Source organism: Cydia strobilella, chromosome 23 (assembly GCF_947568885.1).
Source record: "Cydia strobilella chromosome 23, ilCydStro3.1, whole genome shotgun sequence".
NCBI classification, from domain to species: domain Eukaryota; kingdom Metazoa; phylum Arthropoda; class Insecta; order Lepidoptera; family Tortricidae; genus Cydia; species Cydia strobilella.
This window is the reverse complement of record NC_086063.1, coordinates 5,889,280-5,915,473: the sequence shown is the minus strand read 5'-3', so window position 1 is coordinate 5,915,473 and position 26,194 is coordinate 5,889,280. Positions and strand designations below refer to the sequence as shown.

General features: G+C 35.5%; 1 protein-coding gene across 1 annotated transcript in view; it reads left to right on the top strand.

The window, feature by feature from the left end:
• LOC134751868 (basement membrane-specific heparan sulfate proteoglycan core protein-like) overlaps positions 1-26,194 on the top strand; it is a 253,985-nt gene that overhangs the window by 116,310 nt on the left and 111,481 nt on the right. The gene's annotated exons all lie outside the window — the stretch shown is intronic.

Below are 26,194 nucleotides of genomic sequence, written 5' to 3'. Positions count from 1 at the left end.
GACTTATTAGTATTGATAGAAGTTTACGAATAGCGCTATAAGCCAATAAATAACCGTCTGAGTAAAATTTATTACACAAAATGTTATCTTGCTTTTATTATATTACCGAACAAAATCTAATGTCAATCCTCCGAAATTTAATTGACAAGCGCTGTATTTTATCTCTTACACTTTTGCCCTTGACTGTCCAGTAAACAGGCTGTAATAAAATAAATACAATTTTTATTGTTAGCCGTGGAATTCGAACAAAATCGTTCCAAATTAACCACAGGGTAGTTCGGAGGCCGATTAGGTTTTTTTAAATTAAAATTTGTCATTTGAGACATATCTCTTGATAAAAAACAGTTTAGTGTTTAGCAGCCTTGTTCTATTTTTCTTTAAAATTTCTTTGTAGTTTTACATGTAAAATGTATAATTATTGGTGCAATAAAGAATATTTACTTACTTAGTATAGGCTAGCACATTGTTACTAGAGAATTCTCAATGTAACTCTTGATTAAGGTGCCGTTAAGATAGAACATTCTTACGGTAGATGTCGCTATGCGTCTCCCTAACGCGCTAGCCACGACATTGCGCGACTGACTTAATTTGTAAATTTTTCCTTTAATTTGAAATATATGTACCTAACTATAAGGATTCCATCTTATTTTGTTACACGACCTTGAATATTTAGGCGTCTCACGTGTACCAATAAGTGCGAGCGAAATGCCTTATGAGCTGGTGCTGACGAAATGCAATCAGGAGTCCCATTCTCATCCCATCAGCGTTTAGCCAATCAGCTCAACCAATCAGCGTTAGCGGTTCACTGATTGGTGCTCACGATCAAGGTCGTGTCAAAACAAGACGAAACCCTTATCAAATGGATAAGACAGAATGGGCCTCCAAGGTGGTTAGGGCCCGATTTATTTTTGTGTTCCAATGTCACGGGCAAACGACTTATTTGAAAGCGTATGTTAATTTAATCAATTTGTTTAATATGAAATTTATATTCGTTGACAACTTCAGTTTTCATTAAGGTTTTATTTGTGGTTGGAACGGACTGGGTTATTTTTTTGGTTAGTTGAATTTGAAAAATTATAATAATAATCAGCTAACGAGCAGATGGGCCCAACCCAAAGGTCCCCAAACCTAAGGGCGCGATTTCGTGGTTGGTCCCATAGTAAAAGTTGCTCAGTATGATCCCAAAACCTCCCTGGCAACGGGAATGCACTTATTTTTTTGCCGGTATAGATAAATTTATCGGTTAAGTATGTACAGTCAGCAAAGCTATCAGCTTGGCACCCTTGCTTACACATTTGTATGCAGACGTGCTAAGCTAATAGTTTTGCTAGCTGTACATATCGCTCTTGTTAACCCGACACGGCACCGATTACGAGTAAATTGATCAGTATAATTGATAATAATTAGTCTTGGCTGATACGTCTTGTACAGTCGGGCCCAATAAGCCTTGCTAATTGCATGTCAGCTGTAACGTCGGCACGCAATTAAGGGCGACACACACGTTCAAACCTAGGCGATTAAGTGTGATGCACACTCGCATTTAATATTGATGGATATACGTTGTTGTTGTTTAGTTTTAACCGATTGTTGCAAAGAAGTGCAATGTTCAAATTCAATTGCGTATGTTCTCGGATAGCGTTTATGTCAGTGCCAAACTGGTGGTATCAATTGGCGAAACAGCTGGTGGATGGGACCGGGGATAAGAGAGCTGGCAGCTCTCTTGTCCAACACTTGAGCATATCCAGCGAGGAAATGCTGCCAGCATCCTAGACACCATGCTACGGGGGCCCATTATAGATTTAGATTTTTTGTTTTATAGTAGTTTTAGTTTAGTTAATTGTAGTTTATTTAAAAAAAATAAAAGCATTTATTTCGTTAAATAGTTTATTGCACTTTATTTGTATAATTATAGGTAATTTGTTAAATTTCCAATTTTTTTTTTTTTAACTATTGAGTATGTTAGCAAAATATTTGGAGTAAAGTAAGCGTATATTTTACGTAATATGTAAATTTACCTGAATGTCTCTGAAAATTTACCCCATGAAGGCGGAGGTGCGTTCGCGCCGGCTTGTAATACTGTAATAACTGATTACCAGTTCGCCGGACGATATCCGCCTGTCAGTTGTTCGGAACTAGCTGTCAAATTTTTGTTCTAACTGACAGGCCGATATCGCGACGGACTGATAGTCAGTGGGCCCCTTTGATACGTCTAGTTATTGCCACTTAATTCTTATAATAGGCTGCCGACATGATATGACAATTTGAGTTACGTGTGCTTGTTAAGTAACTAATAGGTAGTAAAACAACGTAACGAGGGAATTATTCCACTTACGTCAGCTGCCACTTAGGTCTGAAATTTTGTGGCTTTCCATACAAGTGCAAAAAGGTCATTTCCAACTGTAATTCCAATATAAATTCAGATAAAAGGGCCCTTATTGCAGATGAAAGCTTAAGGACCCTTTTCTGATGGAAAGCCACATTTATTTTCATACATCACAATTTTTGGACGTAAGTGGATTATTTTTAAAGCCAATTTCGTCACGTCCAGAAGGGTAATTCAAACATACATTTGATACCCAACTAGGGAACAATTCAAATTATTTTATGAAACACACACACACAAACACACACACACACACACACACACACAACACACACACACACACACTGCTCGCCCTTAGAGTTGGTCAAAGGCGCCTAGTAATTGTTCACAATCTAGTCGCGTCCAACGACAGTCGCAATGTGACCAAGAATTAAATAACGTCCTGATCGAAATTTTAAAATAATCATATTACGTTTTGATGAGTACCTAATCAAACTTTTAAATCATGGCTATATTATTAAGTACATAATATTTTATCAGCCAAAACCTTTGTGACAGTGTTATGAAACAACTCAGTACATTTGCTGTATGTGTCTTACGCTTAAAATAAAAATTGAAATCATTTACAATATCTGCAAAGTGTGAACCGCTTTTTCAGTGTGTTTCCCTCGACAATATACTACTTAACTTTAGATTACCCGACAAAATCCAGTCTCATGCTGAAAACTGCTAATTTATTCTAGATTATTCACTAAAGTCTAACTTTAAAAGCAAATCTACGGTTCTCTTTAATAATTCAGAAGTTGGCAACCTTTGCCAAACAGGCCAATTCGAACGTACACTGACATCAGAATGATATTTGAATCATGTTAATTAGTTATCGTGCGACTCGCCCGCGCCAATACATGTACAAGTACGAGCGAAATGCAAGATATCTGAATGATATCAGTTAGGTGTCATTCTGATATCAGTGTACGTTCGAATTGACCTGAATTTTGAGCATGCTATTTGTTAAGGCTAAGTTGTTGATAATAGAGTTTGTTTGGAAACTATTAAAATAAACAGCCAATTTACATAGTATTTGAGATTACTAAAGTTTCGGCTTGTTAAGTATTAGATAGATGATAAAGGAGATTTTTTTAAATTTCACCCAAACTAATATTTAATACAGGTAGGTAGGTAGCCTCGGTTGAAAGAACCATTTTGTAACCTTTTGGAGTTGAAACTAGATCCATGGGGTCCCAGCGCGCACAAGTTGTTTGCTGAAATGCGTCTGGTTGACGTAACTGGTGACCGAAGAGCTTTCGGCTTCCTCGCACAACGTATCAGCATTGCGATACAGCGAGGAAATGCCGCCAGCATCCTTGGTACAATGCCTCAAGGGCCTATTTTAGATTTAAGCTAGTTATTAATTTAGTTAAGTAGTACCACTGTATATATCTTGTGTAAATAAATGATTTTAAAATACAGGTAGGTAGCTACTTTTCAAAACGCTTGGACCACGAAAAGAAATTGATGCCATTTTTTGCCATCAATACATATGTTTTTATTTGTATGATCTGGATCTCTTTATTTACTTACAAAATATATACAGTGGTACTACGTAAACGAAATTAATAACTAGCTTAAATCTAAAATAGGCCCTTGAGGCATTGTACCAAGGATGCTGGCGGCATTTCCTCGCTGTATCGCAATGCTGATACGTTGTGCGAAGAAGCCGCCAGCTCTTCGGTCACCAGTAACGTCAACCAGACGCTTCGCGATTTCTGCAAACAACGTGCGAGCTGGGACCCCATGGACCTAGAGTTTCAACTCCAAATGGAACGAAATGGTACTCTGTACCGAGGCTCTTATATTTATTACGTTTTAAAATTTCGGCGCTTTCCGCCGCTCCGCCCTCTTTTAAGAGGCCCACTGATTATCAGTCCGCCGGACGATATCGGCCTGTCAGTTGTTCGGAACTGTCAAATTTTTGTTCTAACTGACAGGCTGATAACGTCCGGCGAACTGATAATCAGTGGGCCCCTTTACATTAGTCCGTTGGAGGTGGGACGGTGCCAGTGTGTCTACGCAGGTAGCATAGTTACCAATTATTTGTATTAGGTATCTTTGTTTGTTTTGGTGTTATCATTCTCTGAATTATTGAATGTGTTGTACAGCTACATACTTTTCAAACGCTTTTACCACAAGAAAAAATTGATGCCATTTTTGCCATCAATACATATGTTTTTATTTGTATTAGGTATCTTTGTTTGTTTTGGTGTTATCATTCTGTGAATTATTCAATGTGTTGTACAGCTACATACTTTTCAAACGCTTTTACCACAAGAAAAAATTGATGCCATTTTTTTGCCATCAATACATATGTTTTTATTTGTATTAGGTATTTTTGTTTGTTTTGGTGTTATCATTCTCTGAATTATTCAATGTGTAGTACAGCTACATACTATTCAAACGCTTTTACCACAAGAAAAAATTGATGCCATTTTTTTGCCATCAATACATATGTTTTTATTTGTATTAGGTATTTTTGTTTGTTTTGGTGTTATCATTCTCTGAATTATTCAATGTGTTGTACAGCTACATACATACTATTCAAACGCTTTTACCACAAGAAAAAATTGATGCCATTTTTTGCCATCAATACATATATTTTTATTTGTATTAGGTATCTTTGTTTGTTTTGGTGTTATCATTCTCTGAATTATTCAATGTGTAGTACAGCTACATCCTATTCAAACGCTTTTACCACGAGAAAAAATTGATGCCATTTTTCTACCAGTATATTTATTTTTATTATCTTTGTTTCTTTCGGCGTTGTTATTCTAAGTATGATTTATTTAATGTGTAGTAGGTTACACATTGTAACAAGCGAATATACGATTTATCCCTGTATTAAGATCATTCCCTAGTATGTCTATTTTCGTATATATTTTTGTAATGGAACATGGTTGATAATTATATAATTAACTTGTATCTCCATTATACGTAAATATAATATCTTGCCAAACTATAACGATGTGAATCTGTTGTTGAACAATATTATCCTTAGTCCTGTATCTAAGTTTGGAGGAAGATAGTTTAGAAATTCGGGAATATACTGAATTTAGCTTAGAGCGAAAATCGATTTTACCTTGAACATTAAGTGGATTTTGAACATTGGTGCTTTAAATACAGGACAGAATGTTGTCTTAAAGAAAGTATAGTCAGCAATACTATTTGCTTAGTACCTTTGCATACAAGCTTCTATGCAGGAGAGGTCACTTTTTTCTGCAGCTGACTGTACCATTCGGATTCACACTATACCAGCATTACTGCTGTTGTAATGCAGCGCGTCCTTGCTGCCGACTTGCTGCGGATTGTATAGCATTCGACTTGCATAGAATAACGCGTCATATAGCAACCTAATTTATATATTTGTAGTGATGGGAAACGAAAATAATAGTCGTTTTTGTAACAAAACTGATGTATGGAGTGAGCACTCTATGTCTACTTAATTTTCTTTGCCTATATCTAAAAACGGCCCCTGCGGCATTATTTAGATAGGACTAGTGTGATTGCGGCTTCATCTTGTTTGGGATTCGGTTTGTATTATTCCGCTTCCTTCACCTTGGTCTATTCTCGTTCATGAGATTCCGATAAAGGTAATCTATTGTGATATTTATATTAAGTCACAGAACAAACAGTGTTATAATCTTATAAATGTACATAAGTCTACAGGTGTAACAAGGCCTAGTTCCCCCCTCTGGGTTGAAAGGTCAGATGGCAGTCGCTTTCGTATAAACTAGTGCCTACGTCGATTCTTAGGATTAGTTGTCAAGCGGACCCCAGGCTCCCAGGAGCCGTGGTAAAATGCCGGGATAACGCGAGGAAGAAGGAAGTCTACAGGTGTACCCAAAAATACGTTGACAATACATTTTAAGGAAGATTTTTCTTACTTACAGGTCTTTTATTTATCTTCTTACTTATAAGTATGTCATTAAAACTTAAAACTAAGATACACTAGTACAACTATTTTACTTAAACTATCTTCAATATATTCTCATTTAGATTTGATACACAAACACAAACGTTTGCTAAAGTTATCAAAAATATGCCTCAGAAAAAATCTTGGTCACAATATAGAACTTTTAGGGAAAGGAAAAAACGGAACCCTTATATGATCACTTTGTTGTCCGTCCGTCCGTCCGTCTGTCTGTCTGTCAAGACCCTTTTTCTCAGGAACGCGTGGAGGTATCAAGCTGGAATTTATATCAAATACTCAGGTCTCTTGGAGCTGTAAAAAAATCAAACTTCTAAGCCAACGCAATCAAAAGATATAACCGTTTATGCCGCAAATTTCCTTCCGCCGGTACTTCCCGTGAACTCAGAATCTTGAAATTTGGTACGAAGCAACGTCTTATAGCACAGATAAAGGAAAAATTGCGAAAACCGTAAATTTTTAGTTACATCATATAATAAAAATATTTTTAATAATTTTAAACTTACTACCCCTTTCCTCATGAACGCGTCAAAAAATATGACTCGATTGTCGTGATGGGTGAACTTTTACTTATACCTATCTTTTGATTGCGTTGGCTTAGCCAACGCAATCAAAAGATATAACCGTTTATGCCGCAAATTTCCTTCCGCCGGTACTTCCCGTGAACTCAGAATCTTGAAATTTGGTACGAAGCAACGTCTTATAGCACAGATAAAGGAAAAATTGCGAAAACCGTAAATTTTTAGTTACATCATATAATAAAAATATTTTTAATAATTTTAAACTTACTACCCCTTTCCTCATGAACGCGTCAAAAAATATGACTCGATTGTCGTGATGGGTGAACTTTTACTTATACCTACAGGTTTGTACGGAAACCCTCGGTGCGCGAGTCCGACTCGCACTTGGCCGGTTGCTAAAAAATAAGTGCATTCCCGTTGCCAGGGAGGTTTTGGGATTATACTGATGGGACCACAAACGAAATCGCGAAAAAAAATTAGGCTGTTTCATACATTTTGGCTGGTCCATTTTCTATGGGCCAGATACATTTGTATGTGTATACAGGCTACCAAAATAGAGTTTCAAATAAATGACTACTCTAACCTATCCTATTGAATACTGCCTTTGAGACCGTCACAGCTTGATTAGTCCTGAAACGTGCAGACTTTGATTGGGGCCTAACTCGGCTAATTTCCTTTCATTCACTCCTAGACTTTACGCCTTTTTGGATGAAGCGTTGCTTTGTGTATTGACTATTGAATTAATAGTTTGTGTTTGTCGAGTATAGATTAGATTTCACAAAGTAACGACAGTATTATTTTATTAATATCTTGCGTCACTAATTGCTTAAAAATATTTGCACAAAAACGATGTTTATTCTTCATTAAATAGAATCCATAGAAACGTATATTTAATTTAAAGAAAAATGGAAAAATTTAATCCTTAGGAAAGGTTCACCCACCTTTTTTTTACACAAAGGGTACATGCTTGCAATCAAAATTTATGCATCGCCATTGTTTTTTTGTGAAGGTCGAAAAAACGCTCTAATATCTAAATTCATCATTTACATAATACTCAGTTGTAACGCAATAAATATGGTGTTTTAAGACATCAAGGTGTACGTTGATATAGATAGGACAATTTTAGCACTGATATAGTACCTTTTTTTTCATTTCTTTGTTTATTTTAGACAACATCAAGAAGGGCAAGTCTTTAAGATTGCATATAGGTACTAGAGAAAATTCGATTCTGACTCAGGTGGCCGAGTGGTCTAGGCATCTGTCGCGAATGCAGAGAACGCTGGTTCGATCGCAGCCCTGGGCACTGGAGGCATTGGTCACTTTTTCTTTCGTAAATAAACATCTATTTCAGTTTTTAATCTATATAGTAGTATTTCTATTTAAAATTACACAAATCAAAGCAAAAAATAAGTAAAAATGATTTGATTTGTTTCCTAGTAGTAGTAATAACTATGAATACCGAAACAAAAAAGAATATGTATATTTCTCTTATTTACACAAACATAGTATATTGATTTTTAATAAAACCCGCATATTATAAAATACCGCGTTCTGAAATCCCAGCTTTCTGGTATTTTGTTTAGATTGTAAAAATAAAAACGGTTAAAATAAGAATACCATGTTATTCGTTTTATTTTGAAGCAGGAATGCCAGTGGCTACAATTTTGTTTACCGAATCAAATGTAAAACAACATCGGTTTTGTAACAGCTATTTTTATAGAAAAATATTATTCAAAACCACGATATTTTGGAATTCGAAGCTTGTAGCTTCTATTTGATTAATTAAGCTCTGGTTTCCTAGGATAGCCATCATATAGCGGCCGTATCCATACAAAATAATACGGTGAAATATGAATAAGTAGTATTTTGCATGGAGACGGCCACCATATGACGGTGATTTTATTTCAAGTATACTAACACTTTTTTTCTGATTTGGGATTTTTTATTTTATTTTATTTTATTTATTTTTTTTATTTCTACTCAGAATCAAGAGCTCTTTCGATTGTAATAGAAGAAAAAAGTGTCCGCTTTAAACATAACAAAATTCGCAATAAATTGCGTCCTAGAATAATCTTAAACGTGTACTAGAAATCAAAACACAAGTTATTCTTAAACCCTTACCACATGTAATATAAAAATTATTTGTTTTAATTTAAACTTTCAAGATCCACTTCGGGTCGTCGTGCCACAGCTGAGTAGTAAGTAAGTAAATAATTTAAACTTTAACAGCTATATATATAGCCATATGGCTTTGTATGCGGTAAAGGGTTAAACCTTAAAAGTCGCTGAACAAATGTTGATCAGTTTGAAGAATACAGTTTCGTTTATCGCTCCTGTTACTGGGCCAACCCTGTATAACATAACAGTTTTATTCATGTCTGATTTTCACGAAAGTAAAAATAAAACTTCGTAATGCGTAGGCGGTACCTTCGAATGTGATGTAAATAAATGATACTTTATTATAAGTACTTACAACCAGGAATGTACAGTGAATTTATTGAGACGTAACATTCCGTCCTTAATTTTACGTTTACGTCAATTACTTCGATAGATTGAGAGTTACATAGCAACGGGGAAAGATAAGAAAAAAATCTACGCAGTATATTATTATCGAAACCTACCTATGTTGAAAAAATAAATCTTTTGAGTCTTTGAAACAATACCAGGCGTGGCTCACTCCGCGATTTTGTCGCGTCGCTACAAGTACATGCATTACGCAATGACGTCACGGTCAACTCAACTATTTTTTATACTTTAATCCGATTGATTAAATATAAACTGTGTTTAAAAATAACTTCTATTTATATTTTTTTAATAATTATCTGGTGCTTTATTTCATGCATGATGTGAAATAATTTATTTTACAGTACATAATATGGTGCGATAAATACACTAGTGCGATATTCGGCACAATTCGTGACTATGTCGAAAATTAAAAGGGTCATAATGTATTGTAAAACGTTGTACGATACATGTGCGAATAGGTCATTCGCCACTCGTTGCGAATTCTTATTTTTCGCCCTTGTATCGTAATGTACTATTAAATACAGTGTAATACCCTATTGTGTACAATCAATGCCATCAATATACTGATACTCTATTTATTGTGTATAAGATATAAATAAAACACTCAATTGAATAGCCTATTGGCATCTGTAATCGATGGACGAGGGACTTCTGAAGACCTACGAAATGAGTTAGAGGGGCGATGAATCATTCGGCAAATTAATGAACACAAGTTAGTTCAATCATTTACAATACGATACCTAATACCTACGTACAAAGCTGCTCGTTCCGGGTGCGAACGGAATCTACTGTAAGTATAACTAGTATAAGTATGTCGTCTTGAACACAAGCCTTATTGAGATTGAGCCTTAAAGAGAGGTATGGGCACTGTGAATGTCATCTCGCTTTGTGTGGTAGGGCACAGCACAGCGGATGTCACTCCAGATCTAGAGCAGAGCAAATACCCAGGGAATAAATTATGTGTGACTTGGGGATTTGCACTTTATTCATGTGCAGTAAGGCCCATTTTCTCAGAAAGCGAACGTTAATCCGTCAATACAAACATTGTCATCATCAATAAGGTAATCCTGTTTTTATGAATATGAATATTCATTTGTGTGTATATGAATATTCATATCAAATGTGGTATTTTCTATAAAAAGGTACCTTATTGTCGATGGCGCTTACACCTTTATAAACTATGCTCCGATATAAATACAATTCCGCGCGACGCTGTGCGGCGTAAGCGCCATCGACAATAGGTTTCTTTTCATAGAAAATGCCCCAAATATCAACAGTATTGACAGCGTGGGTAATCAGTTTAGCGGAACCGATTTCGTTGATATGCAGGAGCAAGGTCTAAATTGAAATTTCAACATGCACTAGTTTTAAATATACGCCATATTATGTCGAATGTTCGTTGATTAAACAGTAGCACCCCCGATTTCCCGAGGGGGTATATTTCCACATTGCATGCAGTTTGTGTGGCCAAATGTATAATGAGAGCTTTGTTATGAAATGAACTAACGTTTAATTGAATAGGCCAATTTAGAAATTGATAATAATTCATTTTATTGTAACGGGTGGAAATTTAGTAATTTAATTTAATTTGTAGGACTGTAGGGTTATTTTACTTTATGGCATATTAAGTTCTATAGCATAGCAGGTAAATCTCACTAATACTATATTGTGAATGTTTGTGCTCAACGTATCTGGATGTAAATTGGCACATTTTAGATATCCGATCGTTTAAAATCTTCTTATAAGTTCGAGACGTATAATCACCTGAAATTTGCCTGAAATATACAGTATGAAATTAATGACACAATCTTGTTTGTATATCTATGAACGTTTGTACGGTATTCATACAAATAAAAACAGACGCATTTTAAGAATAGAATAGAATAGATTAACATTTTATTCGTAAGCACAAACAAACAAGACATTACATAATGTGAAAGAAAACATTAAATAAGATTAAAGTGCCACGAAATGGCCTCATCTCAGCATGTACACTGGTGGCTTTTAGCGCTGATCTTCCGATGAGACCATCAGGTGAGAAGAATCACGGAAGGTAACAGACAAGAAGAAAAAAGACATAATAACATACAGTGAACAAATAGTTAAATAAGAAAAAGTTACACAGCAAGAACATACAACATAACGGTCATAATAATATAAATTCATGACATTTTAGTTCACGGATGTAGTACAGCATCATATAAGTAGGTATCTAAAGTTAACCTATTTCACAAAACGAACGTCGCCATTAAGTTTTAGAACACGATTTCAACTCTAGTGCCATAACCACATTCATATGATATGCATATGCATTTGCACATGCACATGCAGTTTATGACATGCACCAATGCTCAGGCATCACATATGGGAGTCGTTCCACGTATTTGGATACTGATATGCTTGTATGTACAATTGTACACGTTTTGTGCATACACTTATATTATATGCAAATTAAAGTACTATGTAGATAAGCTTTTATGAATTACGGAAACATGCAGGCCAATAGGTTTAAAAAATATATGGGTTGAATAAATCAGTTTAAAAAAAAATGTTTACTTCCAAATCGGAAAAAAGTAATGGTGCCATTCGATTCCTTACATTTAATAAAAAAAAAATTGTACGGCAACAATATAAATAAACGCAATATTTCACCGAAAAAATCGCAATTTCCTTGTTTTCCATGGCTTCTAACTTCTAAGCGATAGCGACGTTACATGCTGACTTCACGATGTAATGTCATTTTGTATGAAGCGTTTCGTCAGTAAAGCGCGGGTGCCAGACTGACCAACATTTGTGACTTTTGTATTGCTTTGAGACAATGGGTCCTATACAGACATTTGATCCTCAAAACAAACCTGATCGACTGATACCATTCATAAAAAAATGTAGAATACCCTATTCGAACAATGATATACGACATCTATACTAGTTGTACAAACGATATGGAATACCATAAGAGGAGAGTCTGACTGCTTGGACTTGGTGGCGAAGATGACTACCTTTTTCGTTCCCGACAACTACTTGCGTGGTCGTAGCCATGGCCTCCTAGCGAATGAAACCTTTTACACGATTCCACACCAGTACTCTCCAATCGACCGCTCTCGAACACTCCTCAACAATTTTTTTATCTTTTGCACCTGACTGCGACTTGTTTGCCGACAAAAATCATAAACTTTTTAAAGATTTTTTACTTTTTTGTGAATCAACATAGGTAGCTTATTAATTATTGTCATATTTATCGTATTTATTTAATCGAATGGCATAAAAGGTATTTATCGTATAACTTTATTACATACTTACCCATAGCTAATTTTACTAATTTTACAGCGCATTGGCGCCCTTAGCTGTAATTCTGTAAAATTTTATTTCAATAAATATAAATATCGTTTGTACAACTAGTAGATGTCGTATCTCATTGTTCGAATTGGCCTGTAAGTTTGTATTGTGTTTAGTAGGTAAGATTTAGTGAGGGTGGGTAGGGTTTAGCAAGTAGGTAAAATAAATAGCCAAAAGAGGATTTTTCTTTGTTTTAACTAGTAAGAACATTATAGAAATCTTGCCAACAAAACTGGAGATTGAGGATCCAAATCAAAGGTTTTTCTTTAAATATAGGTTAAGCAAAAAACTTTACGAAGAAACTGTTTTACTTTCAACTCCCATTAGTATTTATGAATATTATGATACAGCAATTTATTAATGATCTACAGTAAAAACCTAAATTAAGAAACATAATTTAGGTTTCAACTAAGCGATTTAAAGGAAGATCATTTAGCATGAATATGATTTTAGTTGTTTATGCAATTTCATTTACTTAACATTTAATTTCATTTACTAATTTGAAGCTCTGAAAACAAAAGCGTGTTAAAACTCCGTGACTCCATTTTGAAATCATAATAATAGCTTAAGTCAAAACACGCCACGCTTAGCATAATCGACTGTTTCATAAAGTCACCTTTAACTTATCATTGCATTTTGCTATTTCCATAATCAATTACGAAACTTGTTGCCATTAAAACTTTTGCTGCATAAATAACAAACGAGACTTTTGCAAAATAAAGAGGCGATTCCCATTTACCAATTTGTAATAGTTTTGATCTTGTTATGATACGGCCTTGACACGAGTCACTGTGCATCTTAAGTCCGTCACTGACAGAGCGATAATATACCGACAGATACCGTAAGATGCCGACAGATACCGACAGATATCTTAGAGTATAGCTAAGCACCACACACGACAACGATATCAAAAATGTCTATCACCTACGTTGTGAGAGACGAAATTTCCCAAAATATATCATAATATACCGAGCTATAACATATAAATTGTAAACAGAAGTTAATCACAATGGAAAAAAACAACGATGGTCAAACTCTGGCCAACGTGGGAATCAAACCCATATCTTTGGATTGCCGGTCCAATGTGTTACCAATTTCGCCAGCTGACCATCCGTCATTCAACGCGAATTTAGATGCGTGGGGACATATCCAGCACCGTACGTGTTATGTGTTCAGGTTCGGTTATTTTTAAACTTACTAATTACTAAAACATTTACTCGGAGACTATTTTCAAAATGGCACTCGAGGATCTCGACGTGGGCATTCGTGTGAACGGAAAACTTATAAATAACATACGCTATGCCGATGATACTGTTCTTCTGGCTGAAAACCTCGATGACCTTCAACTAATGCTTGAAAAATTGAATGATGCACTTCAACAGTATGGTCTAAAAATCAACACTAAAAAGACAAAACACATGGTGGTTAGTAAAACAAGTGCACAAACTTGCTCCTTAAAACTAGGTTCACATAGTCTGGAAAGAGTTAGAAAATACAAATACCTCGGCTGCTGGCTTAATGAAACGTGGGACCATGAGCAGGAGATTAAAACCAGAATTGGTATTGCCAAGAGTGCCTTTCAAAATATGAAGAAACTGTTGACGAACAGGAAGATTAATTTACACTTAAGGTGGCGAATGGTGAAATGCTATATTCTTCCAATCCTCATGTATAGCTCCGAAAGCTGGACGCTAAGGAAAAATCTGATCAGTAAATTACAGGCTTTTGAAATGTGGATCTATCGTAGAATGCTTAAGATAAAATGGACCGACAAAGTTAGTAACGAAAGAGTCATGTTATTAATGAAGAAAAAGGTGGAAGTCGTAACAACTATTAAAGAAAGGAAAGCTTCATATTTTGGACATATATATAGAAACGCAAAATACGACTTGTTAAAACCAATAATTGAAGGGAAGATTGAAGGGAAACGAGGACGTGGCAGAAGGAAAATATCATGGACAAGGAACATAAGAGACTGGTTAGACGTGGACAGTACAGAAAAACTAATTCGCATGACTACGGATAGAACGGCATATAGGCATAAGGTCGCCAACCTCTGGGATGGAGAAGGCACTTGAAGAAGAAGAAGAAGAAGAATTACTAAAAAATAATTAAACAAAATCAACCTTATTTACTTGTTAATATGGTTTACTCCTCCTCCTCCTTGCATCGGTTTCCTCATCACTGAGAGTCGTGGTCACTTCTAGGGAGCAGCTTCTCTTGGACAATTTGCCGCCACCTCTTTCTGTCTGTCGCCGAGTGTAGGGCGCCGTGGAGCGTTACATCAAGGGCTGAGCGGATTTGGTCTGTCCACCGCATTGGACTCCATGGTTTACTATAGCTATTAACTTGTGGTAGTAATTAGTGAGTTTTGGTTGTTATTGTCACCTGACGATTTCACTCGCACCGATCAGTGTGAGATATCATCAAGATCGTATCAAAAAAGACCAAAATCGTAACAAATTATTGAATCAGAATAGGCCTTAAAGTAACGCAATTATCCATTATTAATTTAGTATTGTATAACTTTAATTTACGCTTAGCCGTGTTCTGTTATTCTGTCGTGAAATATGCTTAAACTTTTGAAATAAATGCTGGTTAAGCCTGAATTTCCAACTTTGTGTGGAAGTGTGGAACAATGCTGTTGTGAGATAAATACAATTTCACACTTTTAAAATAACATTGTTTACATTAGTTTATGTTACCTACGAACTACATTATAAAGGATCGATGAATGACTATCGTAAAGTCAATGTGTAGAAGACCGTCTATCAGGCAAAGACCGTCTACAAGCTATTTCCTCGCTTATAACTTTTGCGTTTGTACACGTGGAGTACGTTCCTGTGTCACTGTGTCTGATCGACGTACGTACACAAACACGAGAGTTCCTGCCATATCGGTCTTCCCTGCAACAAATCTTACAGGTATTCCCCACATTGAACTTACGTGATTTTGGGTCGTGTTTTTGTTATGCATATTAGCTGTTGTGTAAATGGTGCTCCAGCGTCTTTTCAGTAGCGGTTTATACATTCTCAAATGTGTAAAATGAAATGAAGAGAATTCTAAAATGTGTAAGTCTAACAAAGCTCTCAAGTACACAAGTCTAATATACCTACCAGCATTTCTTTAAATCTGTTCTCGATTTGTTATTAATTTGACATTATGCGCAGTGCATGATGCATCTCTCTCGCACTGACAAAGTTACATATCGTTCCTTCAAGGTTCAAGGTCACATTAATGTCAAAAATCCTGCGGCGTCTCATCTGTCACTGGCGACGTCGTGCCATGGAATGTACCTAACAGATGGCGTTAGCACGTTCTACATCGCGCTTACGGAGTTCCGATTGTTAGTTCCTATAAATACTACTCCTGAACAACTCTCATTCTCATTCGACTTAGGTCCCCAGACACAACACCCGCCTGTAGCTCTCCAGTACACTCTATTAGGCCTCTCTATCTACTGCTATGATTTTTAAATAATAATTTCACATTTTACAATATTTTGGTCACAATAATTAAGTCTAGCAACATAGATGTCAAAACTGACAGACCGGTTCCACCTAACCAATCACGGGCGAGTATTTAAACGCCAATCCGACTCGTTTCCGGTCCGGTTCTAGGCGCCATGTTGGTTGCTAAAGGCGGGGCGGATGGTGACAACGCTTGATGAGTGCGGACGTATTGTTAAGAGTGAATACTTTGAATGTAGCCATATTTAATAAAATCAGTTACAACTACTAATACAAATTACAAACCCTAGTACAAACTGTAGCCTTGAGCGCAAAATCGTACGAAACTTTATGACTCCTCTACAGTCTACACGATAGGCCAGCGTGTAGAGAGGGTAATGGTGTCGCATGGCTTATGGCGCGGCGGGATGGTGATGGGATGGCCACGGTGTCGGTTTTTCGTCCGCATATCAAAAGTAGGCCAGCGATGGTGCGTACGAATCTACACGTGTCCATTCTATAGTGCGTTCTCTCAACCATCGCATGGCTATCTCGCTGGTCCAGCGCTGAGCCATCGTATAGAGGAGCCATAACTATCGCATGGCCATCTCGCTAGTCCAGCGCTGAGCCATCGTGTAGAGAAGCCATTATGTGAAACGGGGTAACAACCGATTATCATTCGATACACGTCCCCGCCATCGATTTATCGCTTGCTTTAATGGGTAATTGGACTTGGACGCATCGATACTATCGATGACACAGTCGCGGTAATCGTGCTGTGAATACATGTTCTACATTTAGGGTTAAGGGTCGGCAATGCTTAAGTGGCTCCTGTGATGTTGCTTATGTCCATGGGCGACGATGACCGCTTCCCATCAGGCGGCTCGTCTGCTCGTTTGCTGACTATCACCTAAAAAATGTATCCAATATGTTGGAAACCCAATTTCGTTTTAAATAAAGTACAATATTTTCCATCGAGAAAATTCTCTAGGAGCTCTAGGAAGCATAAATAAAAATAAAAATTTATTGACGACTGGTCTGGCCTAGTGGGTAGTGAAGCCTATGAAGCCGATAGTCCCGGGTTCGAATCCCGGTAAGGGCATTTATTTGTGTGATGAACACAGATATTTGTTCCTGAGTCATGGGTGTTTTCTATGTATATAAGTACGTATTTATCGATATACGTAGGTATGTACGTGTATATCGCCGCCTAGTAACCATACTACAAGCTTTGCTTAGTTTGGGGCAAGGTCGATCTGTGTAAGATTGTCCCCAAAAATATTTGTTTATATTTATTTATTAGCAAAAAGCACGCACTGTCGCCATCAGGTATATTTATTTATTTAATCTTTATTGCACAAAAGAAAATACAATCGTGGAAAAGGCGGACTTAATGCTATGAGGCATTCTCTACCAGTCAACCTTCGGGCAAAGCAGAGAATTTGTAGGCGGTGCAACATTGTGATTGTGATTACATTGTGATTACATATATACAAGTAATATACTTAAAATAATGCATAGGCATAGGCATACATACATATATCGGTATAGTCGTGTATCATATTCATATAAATACATACAAATACATAAGATATCAGATGAAACTTACAAAACAGAAACACTAAGAATTCATATATCGGAGCGGTCCAGATGCTTCAGACATATGTCTTTACCTCAGAACTCCGTCATAATTATCTCAACCGATTTTATATGAACGAATACGATTTTAAAAATATAAAATAAAAGCCATTAATGACAGCGAATTTCACACAAACTTTATCAGCACGATATTAAATTCCTCATAGCAAACTGCAATAAAACTACCAATATATTAAACGTCGTCCAAACTAATTAATACAACGATTTGTCACCGAAACCCCAACTTTGTCACCCTATCACGACCGTGGAAGCTTCGAAACTAATAACAGATCAAGAGATCAACGACTTGCAGCATTATGGACTAGTACCTACAGAGTAGCTTGCTCACTAAATACGTTGAAAAAGAAATTTCACTGCTGCATATTGATGACCATTTTCACAAACTTGTGTTTGTGTGTCGAAATTGACGACTTTGTTTGTCTCGACTGGACAAGACAACGTAATCATTTTGACCCAAATATTGCAGCAAATTAAGTGTTCATCTATTATGTCATTGCAGTCACCCCAGCGGTCAGGAATGTCTATTTATCCCGTCAAATAAATGAAGTATGGTCACTACAATGCGGGTTGATTATTGAATCTACGTAATTTATTACCGTTTGGATATTGGTGACAATATTGATGTGATACTTTGAAATTGGTTTGAATTGACAAATGACTGAATTATGGCTTTCCATTACAGAAGGGTCCATGTGCAACAAGGTCATTTTTATCTGAAATACCAACAGAAATTCTGATAAACAGGGCCTTATTGCACGGAAAGTCACAATTGATTGGATGTCATTTAAATTGAACTAACAAATCATGACAGAATTTTTAACTGATAATTATGATAAACAAACCCCAAATTTCAAATTCATTGACATAAGTATCTACCATCTAACTTCACTCTTGGTGCCCAACTTCGCCAACGTAAAATAATAATTCTACCAAGAAATGTAGGTATATCCGTTGAATTCATAATAAGAATTTCTGAGTGAAAATAGTACAAGAGTAAAAAATAAAATAACAAAGATTCAAAGATTCACAAAGATTCATTTATTTCGTCATCATGGGTTACATAAGGTGTCATTTCGGTAATATATTAGGTCCATGAGCCATGGTGTGCCTTTCGGCGTACGATATAAAAATATAACTAATACTAAAATACCTAAGAGTACACGCTAAAATATTCTTAAAATAACAACAAACACTTAAAATATAAGGCCAACCTCACATGCAAAAAAAAAAAATTACACCAGATACAAAACAGATGTCAGGTGTGTTTTTAAAAAGAAGCATGTCAAAATTGTCAAACAGTTAACAAAAGAAAAAAATATAGTAAAAATTTATACATCATTCAACACATTCATTAATAAATTCATTGATCGAGTAATAGGCTTTTTCTATTAAATACATTTTTAAGGCTTGTTTAAATTCTTTAAAGCCCTCCTTACCCCGAATTACATTTGGCAATTTATTATAAATTTTTGGTGCCATTCCTAGGACACTTTTTGAGACTAATTTTGTCTTTGATGGGATACCAATCAGTTTATCACATCGTCTCTCATTAGAGAAGTATTTAAATTGGCCAGGATTACTCTTGACAAATAAGGCTATTTCGAGTATATATAAACTAGGAAGCGTGAGAATTTTCAACTCGATAAAGTAGGGTTTACATGATTCCAGATATTGCAGCCCGCACATGGATCGTAAACACCTTTTCTGTGCTCGAAATACTAGTTCACGATTAGTGGAGTTGCCCCAGAAAATAACTCCATACCTGAGCGTTGAGGAAACATATGCGTGATAAGCAGTCAAAGCTGTTGATTGGCCCACTATTTTTCGCAGCATAAACAATGTGTATGAATATTGGCTTAGTTTTTTGCAAATATCAGTTTGAAGTTTCCAGGAAAGATTCTTATCTAATATTAAACCAAGGAATCTTGTATTATCAGTTTCTGAAATTGTGTAGTTGTTAAATTTTGCTACTGGGATCAATTGATTGTTACATCTCTGTTTAAAATTCATAATATATGTTTTTGACAACTTAACATGAAGGTTATTCCCGTCAAGCCACTCAATGGTTGCCTTTAAAGTTGTAGTATTTATTTCAGACTCCATAGTCTCCGGTTGAGTGTCAGAGAAGATAATTGTACTGTCATCTGCAAATAGAACTGTTGGGTGCTTTGTTACTCGTGGGAGGTCATTGATGTAGATAATGAACAGGAGGGGACCTAATATACTCCCTTGAGGGACGCCGTACTTAATGTCTCTAAGACAAGATGCATAAATGGTTTCTACCTTCGATTTTAGGTCAATATGAGTTATTTGTGTCTTTTGTTTTCTGTTACTAAGGTAAGATCTTATTAATTCAAGTACGTTGCCTCTGATTCCATATTTGTAGAGTTTATCTAAAAGTATTTCGTGTCTGACAAAGTCGAGGGCTTTTGTCATGTCCATATAGATGGCTGACACTGGTAGCCTTTTGTCCATGTTAGCAAGTACCTTCATTATCAGTTCGTAAATAGCCATATTAATGTTCTTGTTTTTTCGAAAACCTTTCTGCTCATTGGCGAATAGATTGTTAGTTTCAAAATATTTGTACAAGTTGTTGTAAATGACTTTTTCGAGAATTTTAGACATAACTGGTATAAGTGCTATTGGCCTATAGTTTTTCATATCGCATTTACTATCTCTCTTGTGTATAGGCTTAATGACTGAAATCTTTAACTTTTCAGGAAAAACTCCGTATTCTATGCACATATTTGTGATATAGCTAAGAATAGGCGCAACTATGTGGGAAACTCTTTTCAGAATTTTAGTGCTTATGCCGTCATATCCTACGCTATTAGTATCTTTCAATGATTGTATGATATTAAATATGTCAGTTGGGGTTGTTGGAGACATAAACATGGAGAACATAGTGTTACATATCAGGTTACTATTCCTGACAGTTCCAAGCGGATTAGAAGGGCTGTTCCCATCTTCATGTGATATGACAGAGTCAAAACTGCTAACATTGTTCGTTTCATTGCATTGTACCACATTACAACCTCTTCCAACTTCGCCTATTCATTGTTAGGATTCCGAACATCAAAAGATTTTATTATTTTTATTTCTAATTTAATGTGTATTTACTAACATTAGCATGATAAGATTAATTTAATTGTATTACTAACAAATTATATACGGGCCTTTGTCTGAATTAAATAATTAAAATTCTCAAACAACCTCTAAATTATCATTCCACAGATAAAACTAAGTGGTGTGTGCTGAAAGTTTCTGTCACAGCTGATCCGAGTTCCGCGCACTAGGGATTAAATAAAGTTGGTGGATTAATAAACTTTGCCATACGTTAAGTGTATGAGACATACGGGGCAAGTTTGAAGTGGAGTGGATATATGTCTGCGCTTGTTTACAATATATATCGGAGCGGAGAAGTGTTCACAAATATCTGTGCAAAGCCACTTTTATCAAAACGTTAAGTGCATGTTCAGATATTTTTGAGCACCTTCGCCGCTCTGATATTATGGCGATTATTTGGTGTCGTTATAGCGGCAACAGAAATACATCATCTGTGAAAATTTCAACTGTCTAGCTATCACGATTCATGAGATACAGCCTGGTGACAGACAGACGGACAGACGGACAGCGGAGTCTTAGTAATAGGGTCCCGTTTTTATCCTTTGGGTACGGAACCCTAAAAAAAACAAAATACACGCTTGTGTTTCAATATACAAGTACATAAATATATGTATTTACGTGTTATATGTCGCCAGCCGTGGACGCGCGACCGCAGAACAAATTGCAAACTTATTGGCACTGCGCTGGCTCACTGAACCGAACTATGGTTTATATTATACGTTATTTATTAAATACTGTCATGGAATATTATATGACTAAAATGTTCCTATAGTATTTTTCACACCGCATGGGAAAAATATTAGAATAATAAGTAGCCAGTAGGAGTCCCTTTGTTTGACATATAAATATTGAAAGTCATAATGTAATGATTGTCATATTATCATTAGTCGTAATTCTGAAACCGTTAACTATTCAGGATTTTTCTCAGGTTATCCTATAAATAGGTTAGGTTATGTTTGTTTTAAGGCAATCCTGAAAAGTTACGCGTTTCTGAGAAAAACCAAATTATGACTAACGAAAATGTGGACAAACAATACATTATGATTTAAAACTATATGGGAAATAATAGACCCAGTAAAAATAATAATGTAGGTATACATACGATTAAAAATTTGGACAACGGGATATGATGTTAAAAAGTGGTATTGTAAAGAAACTATGATATGATGATATTATCTATATGGAAATCTGTCAAAAATGAGATTTGCATTATCATTGCGAGAAAATGTGGTCAGCTCCTGAACTATGATTAACTATAAATAAGTCTGAGGCAACCATTAGCAGATAGTAATCAGATGTTCTCAAGTATATTGTAAACCGCAAATATAAGGTTACTCCTGCACGTACGTGGATACCTTTACAAATGCGTATTGACTATCTCAAACGTGCATTAAAATAGATTATCAGATTTTACAAGACATCAAAAACATAAATGAGTCTGGGCCCGATTGGAACTTTAAGATACGTCAAATATTACGTCTAGGGCCGTGTTGCATAATAAACTACAAAAAATATGACAAACTGAACTCCTTTTCTAATTTCACTTATTAGAAAAGGAGTTCCGCTTGTAATATTAGTTTTAGTTTCTTATGCAACGCGGCCATAATATGGATTAAATATGCCAGTGTCTAAAGGGACGTTTTTGTTTGAAGAAACGTCACTTTTGACTGACATATTTAATTCATATCGTATCTAGACGTATTATTTTACGTATTTAAAATTTAAATCGGGCCGTGTATAATAATATAATAAAAATATAATAAAAATGTATCATTATAAGGTAAGAAAATCTCTTCTCGTCTTGTTATTATTCTCAAAAATTGTATTAATTATTTTAAAACGTCAAGTAATGTGTTTTTTCTTTACAGGTAAGTATCCAGACATATCTAGGATGTATGAATGCGTAAGTAATTTAAAATGTATTAGTATATTAAATGAAACTATCGTCTAGAGTTGGTGCTGCATTTCACATGTGAAATTGCACCCGGGCCATTCCATTGCACACTTTTTTATGTAATTTGGAAATTTTTATGTTAGTTTTTTCAGAATCACGAGCTCTTCCGATCCTATTTTTCGATTTCATTCCGTTACCATTCATAGACTTTGTATGATGGCAACTAAATAAAAGGAACCAAAAATATGGAAATTTTGTGAACCTTTTTTTTCCTATTAAGATCGAAAGAGGAAAAAGGAGCATTTCACGAAATTATCTACCGTTGTACCGTACGAACGCGAATTTTCTCAGGAGTTGCGGGTATAAGAGTTTCCTTTTCTGTGATAAATGGCCAAAAATATGCACAAAAAAATAAAGCAGATGTGCTTTAATTTAAACGCCGAAAAAAAAGTCGCAACACAGGAAATAAAATGAGTTTGTACGGGACAGCCCGTGGAATACTCCAAAAAGTGTAGTGTACAACTTTAATAAAATGGCCCACCTAGGCCACCTATATGTTGTCTATTTAGTCTGTTATTTACCTAACTACTTAGTCTAAATTGACGTCGCTAACATTCTAAATACATTTGCCTCAGTTAGCGCGATATTAATAAGATCTGTCAACACCAGTTGCGTAATTAATGCTATTATGATACGGCTTACGTCGTGACCAGTTTGTGCGAGGAATTGATTGTACATATTGTATTAAATAGGCACAATATAATAGGTATTTATAACTCCAAACCAATTTCCAATCGTTTATATTTAGAAAACGCCAATTGAATCTGTACTGAGAGAAAAGTCGTGAATTATAAGAAAACAAATACGTTATATGACTTTTCTCTCCGCACAGACTCGAAAAACTTATCGATCATAGAGACCATGCGTGTTGGAGGGTCTACCATCTCGTGACTTGAATTGAAAGCGAAGACGATTCACACTTCTAAGCAGGTGCTGCCTAACACTTCACGCTGGCTCTATTTCGCATAATAGGGTCTGCCATCTGGTGGCTTAAATCAAAAAATGTAAACTTGACATAATGCTTTGGCGCCAATGAATAGGGGGCTTATGTGCTGTTGTCTACAGTTCATGTACGCTCCCTATATCGTGGTTATGTTATGGCACTGATTTAGTACTGAACGAGATAGCATTATACAAGAAATATATACAAAAATTACGAAAACTAAAGACTGCCTAAATAATGCTCGGAAATGATCACGAGACTTCGCACTAAAAGTTCGAGCCCTGCGTATAATGCTTTAATATATCTATTTACGAAACATATAAAAACCATCTTTAATAAACAGGGGTGCTAAAAATACTCGTATTTTTACTAGCCTCATCTGCTTACACCTACGAGTACTTATCCCTTACCGCTTAATCGAGAAATCATCAATTTTATCGTTATTTCGTTAATGTCTTATTGGCCAAATAAAATATTCAAAAAGGATACATGTTTTTATTGGGAAAAGAGGGCAAGGAAATCAAATCAACAGGGAAGACCTAAGGTTGTGGTGTAAAGATATAAGAAACTATACCTATTTTATTTCAAGAATATAGATTTATAGTGCTCGATTTATAGTAGAGGAAACTCGTTAGTTTGCTATGGTATTAGAGGTAATGCCCTTGATTGGATGAGAAGTTACTTAGTCAACCGAATCCAATGTACTGAAATTTCAAGAATGGTTACTGAGGATAACAAACTTATAAGGGAGAAGTTCAGGTCTCAGGGTCGTGCCAATGAGTCAGGAGTACCACAAGGGAGTAATTTAGGCCCTTTATTGTTCTTGCTGTATATAAACGATCTGCCACAAGAAACATCACAAAAGTGTATACTTTTTACAGACGACACAACATTAATAATAAAACTAACAGACAAAATTATGTACAAATTGAACGTAAATAAAGCACTGACCGATGTTAACACATGGATAGAAAATAATGACCTCAAAATTAATATAAGCAAGACTTCATTTTTACAATTCCATTCATATAACTCAAATCCAGTATCAATAAATGTTAACCTTAATAATACTCCTATTGAAGAAACTCAAACTTCAAAATTCATAGGTTTAGTTATCGATCAACATTTAAATTGGAAATATCATGTGGACCTAGTATGTTCTAAGTTATCGAGGTTTGTTTTCGCCTTAAGAAGTCTAAGGAATTCAGTTTCTGTTCGGGCCGCGTTAATTGCTTATCATGGGTATGTGTCTTCCACTCTCAATTACGAACTCTTGCTCTGGGGCAATTCTGTTGACGTTCAGAGGGCATTTATAATCCAGAAAAAGTGTTTAAGAGAAATAGGTGGGGTTCGATTTGATGATAGTTGCAGACCTCTATTCCAAAAATTTAAAATACTCCCCTTAGCTTCTATGTACATTTTAAAGGCATGCCTGTTTATAAAAAGCCACCCAGGATATTTTAGAAAGAGAGAAGACATGTTTGCAAGAGAACTACGAGCCCAGTATAAAAATATGATATACCAGCCAGCTTGTAAATCTGATATTTATAGGAAAAATGCGTATAACATGTGTATTATTGTGTATTGTTTTGTTCAATAACCTCCCTCGTGAATTGAGAATATTGTATGGGAATGAATTTAAGAAAGAATTGACTAGGTGGCTACAAGAACATTGCTTTTATACTATTAAGGACTATTTAAATTTCAAATTGTACTATTAAAGTTTTACATGACATAACTCTGACATATAAATCCATTTTATTTTACCTTAATTTTTTAATGTGCAATATTTTTAATTTTATTTGTAATGAATTGACGTTGTTGTATTAGGATTATTTAAATTATATGCATGTACCTGATGTACCCTACTTGTAAATGTAATTTACAAACGTTTTGCATGTTGGCTTTATGTCGACTGAATACTGACTCTAAAACTGTATTAAGACCTAATTGTAACGTATTTTGGCAAATAAACATTTTTATTTCTATTTCTATTAGCTTTTACCTTTTTTTATAAGTTTCTATAAAAAATTAGAACATTTGAACCAACAAGTAACTTACAGATACTACTTATGACTCTGGGATAAGGTGAAAAATCAACTGCTGTTTATAAAATTCGAGCCTGGGGAACGGAGTAGATTTCAGCGGCGCTACCTTAGCTTTAGTTCTTAAAATCTCAATGTAAAAGGCAACGGTCAATTTGATTTGCAGCATTGTGGATTTCCTACAGAAAAATAGCGCTTGACATGCACATATCAATGCTTTCACTGGTCCTTCTATTGGCCTCATAACATGAACCCTCTTATTTATTTGACCATTCTAGATCTTACGAGTATGGCCTTGCAATAAGGCTATAAGCATGCTCTATTATTACA